Source organism: Heterocephalus glaber, unplaced genomic scaffold, assembly GCF_053883595.1.
Source record: "Heterocephalus glaber isolate CG9 unplaced genomic scaffold, H.glaber_assembly_v1.0 deba00000546, whole genome shotgun sequence".
NCBI classification, from domain to species: Eukaryota; Metazoa; Chordata; class Mammalia; order Rodentia; family Bathyergidae; genus Heterocephalus; species Heterocephalus glaber.
Genome location: NW_028258147.1, coordinates 10,312,393 through 10,325,149, shown reverse-complemented (window position 1 = coordinate 10,325,149; position 12,757 = coordinate 10,312,393). Strand labels below are relative to the sequence as shown.

General features: G+C 35.4%; 1 pseudogene; it reads left to right on the top strand.

The window, feature by feature from the left end:
* Nucleotides 1–638: 638 nt before the first annotated feature.
* LOC101721534 (solute carrier family 25 member 36 pseudogene) lies at nt 639–2,134 on the top strand (annotated as a pseudogene).
* The last annotated feature ends 10,623 nt before the right edge of the window (nt 2,135–12,757 follow it).

Genomic DNA, 12,757 nt, shown 5'->3' with positions numbered 1-12,757 from the left:
TATTGTCTTATTTATTTTCCAATTCTATGACTGTGTTTGAAACAAAATTTGACATAGCACACTTAGTTTGGGAACTTCTTCCCATTTTTGAATGTTAACCAATTGCTACTCATGATATAGTCCATGATGTCTTCCAACAGTATTAATTTCTTCCAACTCTTTATAACATGCAACAGTTAACTAGACATCCTCTATTTCTACCTCCAATTTATCAAATACTCACTTTAAACTTTTTCTTCAGACTTTATAACAAAACACTTATCACAAACTAAGGATCTGTAAATGTTCCTAATTTCACATAGACACATGCTCCACCAGCAGTGCAGCCTGAAAGTTGCTTTCAGAATCCAGGCATTTTCCTGTGGTTGACAGACGTGCCCAGCTGCTATCACTGCACCCCAGGTATGATGCTGCCTTTCATGTGAGGTGAATGGATCCTCACATTTGACTAAAGCAAACTTCTTACACTGCTGCCGAATGAACTATTCTTTTCTTTCCTGGTTGTCCCTGAAGAATTTATTGTGACTGTTACCAACAGAGTTATATCTTCTTTAGAAACAAGGGAATATTTGCTGTCTACTCACTTTTCACAGATCTGTATGATTTCATTTGGGATCTGTACGCTCATCTGCTCTAAAATGTGCTTCCTGGGCTTCCGGCCCGGCTCTCATCCGGTGCCCAGGATGTCGGAGGGTCTGACCCTGGAGTACTCCGGTTAGGTTTGCGGCTGGTGGCTGCAGGTTATTTGTAGCTCTGGGAATTTTCCTTCCTGAGCTTTCCAAGCTGCAAGATGTGATGTAAAGCGGCCCTGCCTTTGGGACTGGATTTTTCCCCCCAGGCAAACCAGTTCTCTTGCACTTTCACTGCTTTTTGGCTGCATAAAAGGGAAAATGAGGGTGGAGAGAGGATTCATGTCAAGTTTTGCTAAAAGTATAGAACACTAGGCCTGGGATTTAGCTCAGTGGTGCCGCTGCCTGCCTCGAAAACTCAAGGTCCTGATTTTGATCCCCGATACCAAAAAAAAAAAAAAAAAAAACAAACAGAAGCAGAATAAGGAAGGATGGTAAAGGACATCTGTATTAGACTCTCAAAATATGAGAAAATATTCAGATGTAAAAAGTTCACTTACCTAAGGTCAAACAGCTTTTCATACATGTAAATGAGGATGTGGTGGCACAGTGGGAGCTATTCTGACATATCCACTGGATGTTGTAAAAACACGGCTGCAGTCGTCTTCTGTGACACTTTATATGCCTGAAGTTCAGCTGAACGCCATGGCTGGAGCCAGTGTTAACCGAGTAGTGTCTCCTGGACCCCTTCATTGCCTAAAAGTAATCTTGGAAAAAGAAGAGCCTCATTCCTTGTTTAGAGGATTAGGCCCCAAGATAGTGGGGGTGGCCCCTTCCAGAGCAATATACTTTGCTGCTTGCTCCAACTGCAAGGAAAAATTGAATGGTGTATTTGATCCTGATTCTACGCAGGTTCACATGATTTCAGCTGCAGTGGCACGTTTTACTGCAATCACTGCCACCAACCCCATTTGGCTTATAAAGACTCGGTTACAGCTTGATGCAAGGAAGCGTGGGGAAAAGCAAATGGGTGCTTTTGAATGTATCCATAAAGTGTATCAAACAGATGGACTTAAAAGATTTTACAGGGGCATGTCTGCTTCCTATGCTGGTATATCAGAGACTGTTATCCATTTTGTTATTTATGAAAATATAAAGCAAAAACTACTGGAATGTAAGACTACTTCCAGAATAGAAAATGGTGAAGAGTCTGTAAAAGAAGCATCAGATTTTGTGGGAATGATGCTTGCAGCTGCCACCTCAAAAACTTGTGCCACAACTATATCATATCCACATGAAGTTGTAAGAACAAGACTATGTGAAGAAGGAACAAAATATAGATCCTTTTTTCAGACACTGTCTTTGGTGGCTCAAGAAGAAGGTTACGGATCCCTCTACCATGGTCTAACAACTCATTTGGTGAGACAGATTCCAAACACAGCCATTATGATGGCCACCTATGAATTAGTGGTCTACCTCCTCAATGGATAGCAGCACAGGCTGCCACACTGCAAGAGGGAAGACCAAAAGATTACAGTGGATCATGGAATATTGGAGTCAGCATGGAGGACAGAAAGAATGTTTGGGAACATGTACCATAATATGCCTAAGTAGAAATTTGGTGAAGATAGCTACACCACATTACTTAGTCTTTCAGTAATGTGGAACATCCTTAGCCACCTCTAAAGGAAATGCCTTTGGAAGAACTCCTTTGTCAAAATTTCCATTTCTCTACCATGTCCACCAGATACAGTTGTGTTTTATTGACCTATAACATTGAGAGTATAGTGTTTATTCCAAGAGGATTTTTCCAGTCTTCTAAACAAAGCCATCCTTAAATATATACTGTACTGTAGATAACATAAGTATCTAACTTCTGACTTTTAATTCCTGTAATACTATAAGATAATAATAATTGGTAGATACTCAGTATTCCCATTTTGCTGAGATGACTTGGCACAATGTTTTAATTATTTGGCACCAGTAATCACTGTTTTTGACAACCAAGGAACTGTAGTCTAAATATCTTGTGTATTAAAATGTTTGAGTCTCTTCAGTGAACAGGTGCTTGATGTTTAGCATAAAGTAGACTTCAAATTGTTACCATATAAAACTCACATCATAATACTTTGCAGATTAAAAAATTAACCAATAAAAAATAAATAAATAAAATGTGCTTTCTTACCTTTTACTTGAAAATATTTGCTAAGTATTTTGCATTCACCTGCAAACCATCTGACATTGTGCCATTCCTTATGCCTACAAAGTAGAGTGTTTTTCTTTGCTACTCTTTCTTCAAATAACTTTATACCCACTTTAACATTCTATTAAAATAGCCCCTTTGGTGAAAGTTTAGATTTTGTTTAATTTTGTGTACATAAAAATAGTTGCATAGATACTGGATAAAACAAGCACCACCCAAAGCTGAGTTGCATGTCTACCTCTGCCTCATGTTGGTCTCTGTGAGCTTGTTTCAGTCATGTATCAGCCTGAGCCTCCAAGCCCTCTTATCCCAAACAGTAGCATTTATAGTCACTTCTCAGTTAAAAGGAATGACAAAGGGTATATAATGACTCACAAATTTTGACACACTTCCAGGTACTTATTGTGTTATCGTGATAAACATTTTCTCTCAGGTGGACATAATTTCTCTTTTAAGAAATGATTAATATCAATTTTCTATCCACTCCCTCTTTACCTAAACTTGTGCAACTGAAATCCATTCTCTTTCATTTCCTTGGGTAATCCACAGCACAAACTGTAAACTTACTTTGCTTTCTCATTGCTTTACCTTTTTCTCTTCTTCTCTTTCCTGATATCCTCCTGTCAATTTTTCCTTTTAAATTGTTGGTTCTTTCCTTTCCTTGAATAAAGAATAAGTATTTTGATCAAATTTGTTTTCACAGGCTTCATATTTTATAAATTTTCTTCCACTCTGATTCAAGTAAAAACCTATGGACTCCAATTAAAATTACCACTTCTCCCTGGAAAATGTCATCAAAGACTTATTTGGCCAACATAAATTGAAAATTACCATCATTTCATTTGCTGTATTTAAAAATATTCAAACATAGTATTTTTAACATGTAACTAATTTATTTTTCTGAGTCATGTCAGTCATTTATCTTTTAAAGCTTATGAGATCAAATTTCCAGTCTCACAGCCAAGCCATCCTCCCCACTGCATGCGTGAAAATGAGACATTTCCAATCACAAACTCAAATAAATAAAAAACAGAATTGAGTAGAATTTAATTGTCAGCCACCTATTCACCCACCTCCCAGCTGGCGGGCCCCTGCTCCAGTGCTCGCAGGGTAGCAGGACACTGAAGGAGAAAGGTTTCTCCACAAACTATGGGAGTGCTACACAGGGAACATTAAGCACCCTAAGCACCGTGTTCAGTGGGCTGCCAAGGGGGCACCCAGAAACTCCTAGTTATGAATGGCAGAATGAAGTGGTTGGGAATTGTTGCCAGTTCTGCAAGAACACTTAGAAGGAGTAAGTCAAAGAAGGACTAGATGACTCAGGTTAGCTAGGAGAGAGAGCACCCTCCTCCAGTTTCTGTGGGCCAGGCTGAAGCAGATAGACAATATTGGTCAGAGAAATGGTGAGCCGTACCTGGGTCAGTGGTTGTTCAGCCAAGTAATAGGCAAGGAAATCCTGTGGAGGGAATATAGGGAGACATCTGGGATATTTACCCCCTAATTGATTAAGGTAATCAAATCCACAGTATGAGCCAGAGGGTGTGGCCACAGTTTCAAATCAGGACAGGAGTAAGGAGAGAGCAGCAGACTTCAAGGCTCTGGACAGCCAATAGTCTCACCCACAGAAAGAAACTGTGTGGCCACCGGAAACCAGATAGTAATGCCAGTGAATAGGACACTCTGTGGAAGTTCTGAGTTAGTGCTATACCAACTGTGTGAAGGTTTTTAAACTTATATCTATTGATTGGCTTTTGATTTGTATTCTCCATTTTCATCATTTTTTCCTTCTTTCTTTTGCTTCTTCTTTGCTGGTACTCGGTGATTATTATACTGTGAGTTTTAAGAATTTCTTCTTTGATTTGCTCCCTCTTTTATTGTTTCACTCCTCCTGTCATCTAACTCTCTCCCTGTCTTTTTCTTTGTATTTCTCTACTCCCTGTTATCTCCCCTCTCTCTCTTCCCTTCTTCCTCTCCATTTTTGTAAGGGCATTGTAAATAAAACAGGGGGCTGTATTCATGCACTAAAGAATATGAGTCACCCAAAACTATAAACAGGACCATTCAAGAGCATGTCAGGGTAATTCTTTAAAAAAGCTCAGTTTAGATGATCCAAACACAGTTAACTACAAACAGATTAACAGACACCAACAATCTCACAACCTGCCTCAATCTCTGACTATATTTATACTCATCTGCCTATATCCTACTGCTGACACAAATACTATCTCAAACACTCTCAACACTAACCCTTTACCCCAACAATAAAACAGCTTTAATGGAGTATGACAGCCTTTGCCTTTTTTTTTTTTTTTTTTTTGGTACAGGGGATCAAACTCGGGTCCTTGAGCTTGCACAGCAGGCGGCAAAACCACTGAGCTAAATCCCCGGCCAACAGTCTATTTTTTAACCTATTGATATTTCACTTACCTCTCTCTCTTCCCATTAACATAGTCCTTTCTCCCTCTCGTTCCTTTATATCCCCCACCCCTTATATACCATAGGAATGACAGATAGCTGTACAAGATAGGCCATGAGTGATATTGACAGACAAAAGGGTAAAATTATAAAAAATGTAATGTTTATAATTGATATATGCTTGTTTCTGCTGACACTGTTATAACCAGTAAAAATTTTCTCCTTATAATACAGTGACAGAGTCCAACACAATTAAATTCAATAAATTGAAAGGATTGACAATATCTCTGGACAAATAAATTCAAGAACACATCAGTGGAAAGCAGAACCTAACTAAAGAGATCCTCACATGAAAAACAAATGCTCTTCAGTCTCTTTGACCTCAACCCTCAGCACCAAAAAGCAAACAAAAATTAACCTGAAAAAGAAGGCAACAAAATACCAACAAATACTTTCAACTCTACCAAAGCAGATCCAAGGAACACAGATGGGGAGGAAAGCAAATACTAGATAATTTAGCTGTGCAAAATGTTTAAAAAGGAACTAAAGAAACTCAGAGAGTTCAAAGAGCATGTAACACCAAAAATATTGGAACTACCTTACAAAATGTTCAATGTAGATGTGGGAGAAATAAATAAAAAATGAAAGGTCTTATTAAAAAGGGTTCAAAACATGAATGACAAATTTACCAAAGATATGGACTCCATGAAAAAATGCCAGATGGAAATACCAGCAACAAAGAATTTTATCTGATTCAGAAACAGAACAAATGACCAATGTGAAAACAAGATTTCAGAAATTAAGGACAAAAATGGAAATTCATGACAATTTACTTAGAGAAGCTTTAAAAATTATAAGTGAACAACAAACATTGATTCAATAACTCCTAGATGAAACTTAAATGTAGGAAATTTTGCCAAATGTGGCAACATAGCCGAGCCTCAAGTGAAATAAACCAATCACTGAAGGATAAATATTGCATGATTCAACTCACACGATGCTTCTAAAATAGTCAAACTCTGAGAAACACTGTTGAATTTTGGTTGGCATGCAATGAGGAAGGGTTCATGGAGAGTTACTACTCCATGGGTTCAATTTTAGTTATGAGAGATGAATAAATTTTAATAATTTACCATACAATATTTTGCCAATATTTGAAAATAGCGTATGGTGATTTAAATCATGTATCTAATTTTAAGATTGCTGACCTCAACAAAACAAACAAAACAAAAAGGTTAAGTTTCTGTCTCACTTAATGCAATAAAATCAATCAAGTGTTATAGTAAAGTTAAACAGTTAATACAGTGAGTCATACAATTGTGATTTTAAATCTGCGATTTAATCAGTTTCATAAAAACTTGGTCAAGGAGATATGACATATCCTGATGATGCTGATGACCTTAATTTCATAAGCAATAAATTACACTAAAACGCAATGTTTATCACTGAATGCAACAACTTTCAAGAAATCGTAAATAGTACATCAGTGCATATATCATTTGCAAGGCTTATACTTTCTGTGTGTAATGTGGTAGAATTACAAATAAAGGAGGCTCACAAGTTTGAGGTAAATACTCAGAAGTTATATGAAACAGTTTTGAAGCATTAGATGAAACTTGTAACAATGTTTTGTTATACATTTAATCTGCTTGTTTCTAATACAAAATTTTAAAATACATTTATATGGTGCTAATGGTGTCTATTAACAAGATACGTTCTGAGAAATGCATTGATAGTACTCCTATGAGCACCAAAATCTGTTCAAGTTCTTTATATAAAATGATAGCATTTGCACATAAACTGTGTATATCTTCCCATATACTTTAAATCATTTCTAAATTACTTATAATAGTACAATGTAAATATCATGTAAATCGTTATTATACAGTATTGTTTGGGGAATAATGACAAGAAAAAGTGTCTGCACTTCACCTCAAATGGACACAATTATTTCTAAATATTTTTTAATCCATGCTTTGCTAAATTCATGGATGCGGAAACCCTGGATACAGAGTGGGCGACTGTATTATAATTGGAAAAACAAATAAGAAATGCATTTGTTAATTAACTAATCAATTTATAAGACAAATTGATAATTGTTATGCAAACATATGATAATAAGTAATAGAAATTGATTAGACATGAGTAGAATTGTTGGTTTAGCTGGGAAGGTTCAAGGAAGATCTATGGATTTATGCTAAAATGATGTGATGAAAGTAGTCATCTGAGGGTATTGGGAAATAGCATTCTAAATATAGAGATAGGAAAGTACAAAAACATTGGATGGGAATAGTTTCTGCATTTGATGAGCACAAAGAGGACAAGTGTAGATGGAGTGTACAGGAGCCAGGTTTTACGAGATTAGGTTGCAGAGTTTCAGCAGAATGCAATTGGCTATACTGAGGAGGTCTGATTTTTATGCTGATTTAAATATGAATATTTTAGATTTTCATAGATAAAAGAAGAAAATGGCTTGAAAATAATCAATTTTGGCTGAGATGTAGGAGAACAAGAGTGGTAGGAGAAAAGATAATTTGAAAATTCGTTTTTTTTTTTTTTGTACTGGGGATAGAACTCGGGACCTTGTGCTTGTGAGGCAGATAGTGGAATCACTGAGGTAAATCCCAGGCCCTGAATATTCTTGAATATGCGAACACATGAGATTATAACAATTTGTTTAAGTGTTATTACCAGAATACAGAGCATGAATTGATTATGCTCAAGAAATATTTGGAGAATAGAATCCATAAGATATAATATATTAATACAGAATGAGACTAGAGAAAAGTCAAGTGATATTCCTAGGCTCATGTGAAGAGAAACTTATTGCCTGATGTTGCCATTCTCTTAGATGAAAGTTTTAGTTCTGGATTAAGAATAGACTAATAAGGTACTTCTGTTTCAGTAAGTTGACATGGATGTGTACTCATGCAAAAAGCCTCTAAACTAGAACTAAAATTTTGAAATCATTCATAGAAATATATATATTTTTAATGGTATGTAGATAATGTAATCACATAATGAGAAATTATTTCCACTAGTTGGTAACAGATTGATAGACAAATATTATAATAGATAAATAAGATCTGAAAATAATAATCAAGATAATCTTCTTGAAGATCCCTCTTCATTTGAAATGCACAGCAACAGAAAATAAATGGCACTAACTGAAATATTCATGTCTAAATATAGAACCTCTATCTCATCATATTTGTAGTCCTAAAAGTTTATAGTAAGCATTGTGGTTAAAAGCATATTGGCACCATGAGGATGTAATTAGCCAAATTGAGGATGCTGGAATTTCTTCAGGACTTCAGGACTTAGTCCCTCAAGATATGACTTGAGAAAAGAGGGAGAACTGTTAGAAAGAAATCAAAACTATATAAAAATTCAATGCATGGAAATTGATTTTAAAAAATCAAACACAAAACGATAGTTTTTGGAATGAAACAGATATTTTAACACTGACTGGGTGTTAGGAAAAATAATGGAATTACTGTTATTTTTTTTAAAACTCCCAATTATTTAATGAATAAGGAATACAACATCTGCTTTAAAGTGGTCTAGCTTGGGGTCAGTTCACTATAAATGAACTAAAATTGACTATGTTGATTATTATGCATCTGGGGTTTTGAAAATAAAATTCATTAATCTTTTGTATTTGTTAAATGTAGAATTTTCAAAAATTGTATTTATCAAGATGTTTCTACCTAAATAAAGTACAAGTGCCTGAAAGACTAAAAAATAAGTCTGTGGAAGCCAAATATTGTCATAGATACTTGCACTCTAGGAGGCTGAAGTAGGAAGACCAAGTTTGAGCCAGTCGATCAACTTTGAGACAGAGTGAAGGCATATTTCAAACTTAAAAATAAAATGAGCTGCAGCTCAATGTGAAGGCCCTAAGTTCAATCCCCTGAGGCACACACATACAGAAACAAAGAAACTAAGGAAAATATTCAGATTGAGAAGAGGATTGAGAAAGAAACATTGGAAAACTCCCAACATTTAATGACTGGATAGAATTCAGCCCCAAACACATCAGGCGTGTTTGAGGAAAAACAGTTAAGCCACTCATCATGACATGGCACCCGAATAGGATTTTATGTTTGTGGAGGAGTGCCCAGTAATATAAAATTCCACATAAAAATTTTGATAAGATGAAAACTGAAAGTTCACCATTCTAAAAAGCAGGATTATAAGTATCTAATATCCTTTTCAAGATCAATTTCAGTGTTCAGAATTGTAGAAATAAAAAAATTACTGGTGGGGAAGAGACTGGAAGATAAGAAAGTAGAAGCAATGATAATGGGAAATGTAAAGAAACTGGAGAAATGCAGAGGCAACAGGATTATGATATGGAAGCAAGACGACTTTTTTTAAAAGTTGGATATGAAGCATATCCATACCCTGTTGCAGAAGAATAGAAGGGAAAGGCACATATAGGAACATTGGGGAGAATTACAGAGAGACTTTCTTGAAAAGGAATGAAAAAATACAGTCCTGCCTTTGTATGAAGCTGTGGTCCATTATAGGGTCAGACATTTACTTCTCTGAGAGAGGAGCAGAAAGGCCGGCAGCACAGGCAGGCACCGATTTTGTGGTGGAAATGAAACAAGCACTTTCATCTAATCACAACATTTTCATGGTGGTGAAAAAATTGATTCAGTCATAGACTAGATTGTTGAGAAGAATAGGTCAAATTGTTATATCAAAAATTGGAAAATTAATTTATTTGAGTACACTATGATTGTCAGTATTCAATGCCTGCTTGAAATTGGCAGTCATGACACCAGAGCAAATTATTGAGCACGGCAGTTTGTTTTTCCTCAGAAAAGTTCAGCTGCTTGGTTATAAACACTGATTATGCTTGCACTTTTGATCAAACACTTTTGAAATTTTTTCAATCAACTAATATAGTAGAGGAAGGAGAGGAAAGGAAGTTAGGGCTGTTTATAAAGGTGTGGCTATTGTAGGGTGATGGATCGATCCTCTTGAGCAGGCTGGACAACTGCTGTGGGCACCGTGGAGTGAGTGAACTGAAATAAGATGTGATCAGCAAGTGGGACATCAGAAAGTGTACCCTGAGGAATGGTGCTGCTGCTGAAAAAAGATAAAGGGAATCAAATAAAAAGTTAGTGTATGTGCGACTGACATTAGGTTGAGAAAGAATTTATTTGAGCTACGGAAACCAAGAAAATGAAAGATCAGTGTTTTGAATTTATCATTTACGTAGATTTTTCTGTAATCAAAGAAGATGACAGAGGTGGTGGCAAAGATATGTAGATTAAAGGCCATGACATGTTTTCAAAGACTAGTTTGCTGAAAGATGAAGAAATATTAAAAAAAAAAAAGATGCAGAGGTATTTTTTTTTTAAGTCTTAAGGTAGAGATAGGGACACAAAAGTTATATTCAACATACAAAAACTGGGGAAAAACTGGAAGAAAACAAACACAGCCTACTTTTTTGGGGGCAGTTCAAGGAGATATGATGGACTCAGCTCTCAGACAGATGCTACTTACAATATAAAAAAAAGAGGAACCAAACTGTAGAGATTTCTGAGGATACAGTGTGGGGGTTTCATGAGTACAGATTAAATTTCAACAGGCTTACTAGAGGACATTGGTGGAGTGGGAAAGATGGGACCTAGATTAATCAAAGGGAAATATATTGATAATCATGTCTGAACATCTAAGTCACCTGGGATGACTGTATTACTTAGGGTGATTGAACTTGGAATGGAATAAAGACATGCTGGGATTTGCTCAGTAGTTCCCTAGGGGAAAAGTTATACCTAAATATTACTGCCATAGACTTTGATAAAATAATTTTAAGGAAAAAATGAGAAAATAGTTCTTGAGAACTGTTCAGGGTTGTTTCTTTCCTTTTCAGGTTGAAAACAACAATGAATATTTGCTTTCTGTATTCTTCATGGCTTTATATTACTGATTTCAGGAGAATAATTTGTTTACTTGTGACTTACGCAATTCCTCTGTGCGAATGTGTTGCTTCTCTCCTCATTTTTGTATTTACCTCCATTTGTTGTGTTTCACGGCTCTGAACCTTGCTTTTCTATTACTTTTCCTTATTCGTCCTCTGGCCACTAAGGCTTTGTCACAGCAGACATTGTGATAAACACTGATGTCTGTGCTGTTGAAAAAACAGAATAAAAAGAGACACCTTGATTACACTGTTGCCTCAGGAGAGCAGTGTGATAGTCAGGGTACAGATGGAAAAAAGTGTCAGGAAGGTGGACAGGTGAGTATGATAGGTTGATGTTTTCTGACTTTCTGCTAGCTATTAATTCCATATTAAGAGGTCTACATATTTGTATTATTAAAATTTTAAAAATCTTTATATATCCACCTTTTTGCTTACACATCACAGAATTCCAGAAATATCTTTAGTGACTTCTAACTATACTTAATGTATAATATAAGAAAATTTTACTGCAATAAGTTATAATTACTAAGTATGTGTAAATATTTAACACTAAACTTTTAAAAAATACAAAATAAAGAGGCATATGAAGTCAGTCATAATATTCTTACAATAAGAACTTTAGGAGAGTTTTTATCCCAGTGATTATTACCTGTGCAGAAAATATAAAGTCCAGATATAACTATGCTTCATAATTGTCCTGAATGTTTATTTTACCTCCAATGCCCAATAGAGTTTATTTACTAGTATTGCAGATTGGATGCAAAAGCAGGTCAGAAAGTAGACATAGTTATTCATAAAATGCCTTCAAATTTTTGACAACATAATATAAATGAATACATGAAGTCATAGGCTGCCTCATTTTCTACTATTTTTCAAATGAATTGTTTTGGTTATTTCTTATTTCTTAACAGTTTCTATAGCAATTTATATTCAGAATGTTTGCAGAAATATTTCCTGGATTAATTATTTAATCCAGTAAACCAATTTTTCTGGATTACCTTAAGGAACACATTTTTAGCTTTGGAATTGACTTGAACAAGATACACATAGGCAAGGTGAACCCTTAACCCAATAAGAGAAGTTACATATACAAAAATTAATTTGAAAGCATTCTACTTTTCTTAGATACTTTTCTGGACAAGGCATGGTCTATGATTGAGCAATATATCCTACATAATTCTCAGCTCACAATTTTGACATTAGTCTTGAACCAAAACTAAATGTCTAACTTACACAAACTAGTTTGATTTGCTAACTAATCTCATTATGTTTTCAGACTTTTAAAGCCTGTCTTGCACTACTAGCAAAGCTATGGCTCCTTTTATTCCTAACTGCATTACCTGGATTTAACACTTGACGTGTAATTTTCAGATTATTTTGCCAAGTACACCTATGGATTTTTCTTATAATTACAAAGGAATTGTACTTTAACAATTAGTAACTTTGTCTAAAATTTCTCAAATATAGGGGCTCATCTTTTTAATACCTTCTCTCTAAAATCAAATCTCTCTTTCTTTCTTTCTCATAGAAGCTGAGAATTCAATATGTCCTGTAAAGAAGTATTTTTTTCACCTTTAAAGCCTGACTTTAAATTCATTTCTCTGCTTGACTTCTTCTCTGCTATCATAT